This window comes from Octopus bimaculoides, chromosome 1 (assembly GCF_001194135.2).
Source record: "Octopus bimaculoides isolate UCB-OBI-ISO-001 chromosome 1, ASM119413v2, whole genome shotgun sequence".
Classification (NCBI taxonomy): Eukaryota; Metazoa; Mollusca; class Cephalopoda; order Octopoda; family Octopodidae; genus Octopus; species Octopus bimaculoides.
In genome coordinates, this window is record NC_068981.1 from 60,353,672 (window position 1) to 60,355,519 (window position 1,848).

The window sequence follows — 1,848 nt, forward strand, 5'->3', positions numbered from 1 at the left end:
CTTGGAGGACAGATTCTATATTTCCCACCAGCTAAAGAAAACAAAGTATCAGGGCTTAGTCGACAAGGTTCTTGCCAAAATGATGGTATCCAGTTTAATTTCCTATTGAAGTCGGTTACCGAGCCATTTGAGCGTGGTCGGTGCGCTATTTCCTACAGATGATAGGGCTGGAACCCAGTCAGCTGAAGAAAGCCACCTAAGATATAGGCACGGTTGGTGAAAGAAACTCAGGTTGGCAGGCGAAGGCTCGTTCAGTCATTCCTATTCCAGTCGTGCAAAGCATACAGGCTAAGAAGCGAAACGCTTGCGACCCTGGGATAACTGCTGACAATATGGAAGGTTAACCAGCATTGCAATGGATTGCAATGGGCTTAGAAGAGCTTGCAAAATCTCTGAGTAACTGCTTCAGTCTGTGTTTGAGGTAGATCACCCCTGATATTTATTTCACCTAGAATGATTCACTTACAATGATGCATGCATAAGATAGTGGAGGAACAACTACAATTACGCATAAAGATATTCTAGACTACTCCCTGAAACAAGCTTTGAGCTGAATTACTCAAATGCAATATTTTTACTATAGCACACACAAACAGACGCATGCACGCACGCACGCACGGACAGACACACACACACACACACAGAGTCGTAGGTGCAGGCATGAGTGTGTGAATGAGAAGCCTTTTTGGGAATCACCTGGTTTTGGGTTCTGTCCCACTGTGCGACACCTTGAGCAAGAGTTTTCTACTATAGTGCCGAACTAACTAATGCTTTGTAAGTGAATTTGCATGTGTAGGCATATATATATATATATATATAAAGGAATTTCATTGAAGAGATTTTCCCCATGTGGCGAGTTTTCGTGGGAAAAAATATATAAAAGAAGGAAAATGCATACAATTTATACATTTTTATTACATTTTAAAGAATAGAATATAATGGTAGTCGACAGGTTTCGCGTTATGCTAATCATAACATTGCAATTAGTGAAAACATTGTAGTTTCGTATTTTCTTAAGTTTTACGAAATTGCAGTATTCTCACCAAATTCAATGTCATGTTTAGCGAAACGCGAAACTGGTCGACCATCATAATGTTCTATCCTTTAAAATATATGAAAAATATATAAACTGTGTAAATTTTCCTTCTCTTATTATATATATATATATATATGTGTGTGTAAATTTGTAGTTTAAGATATGAATTCAGAGAATCGTGTAACTATCATAGAAACCTCCTCTTAGGAACTCGGCTAACAGACCACATAGTAATCCAATACAAAGAAGTGTAATGCAAAGTGTCCATGCAGCTGAAATTCAGAAGATTCGATCGATGAAATTATTCCCTGAGGAGTATATAAACTATAAGATGACAAATTTCTTTTTTGTGTATGGAAAACCGAGACTAGATAATATTAGCTTTGAAGTATCAGTCTTTCATACATTGTATGTATAACGAGAAAATTTTGCGAGCATAACTGAAGTCGAATTGTTGGTGTAATCATGATTTTCTTGTGATCTGATGCGCAAGATTAACTTGTGAATATACAATCGACTTACATAATGCGTAGCATGCATATTCATGCGAACATGTAAACATTATTCCAAACTGAATTTATTATAATAATAATTTTTTCTCCCTACATGTATATATTCCTTTCATATTGTGTTCTCTACACATTCTCATTGAATCTTCCTAGCGTCAACAACCTCCTTGCGACAATGTACCTCCAGACGCATGCGCATATAAGGATACACAATTTCCGGAAAATGGACATGAGTTAGAACAAGAACAGTAACAAACGAGTGAAGAATCAATATATATATATAAATATATATATATATATATA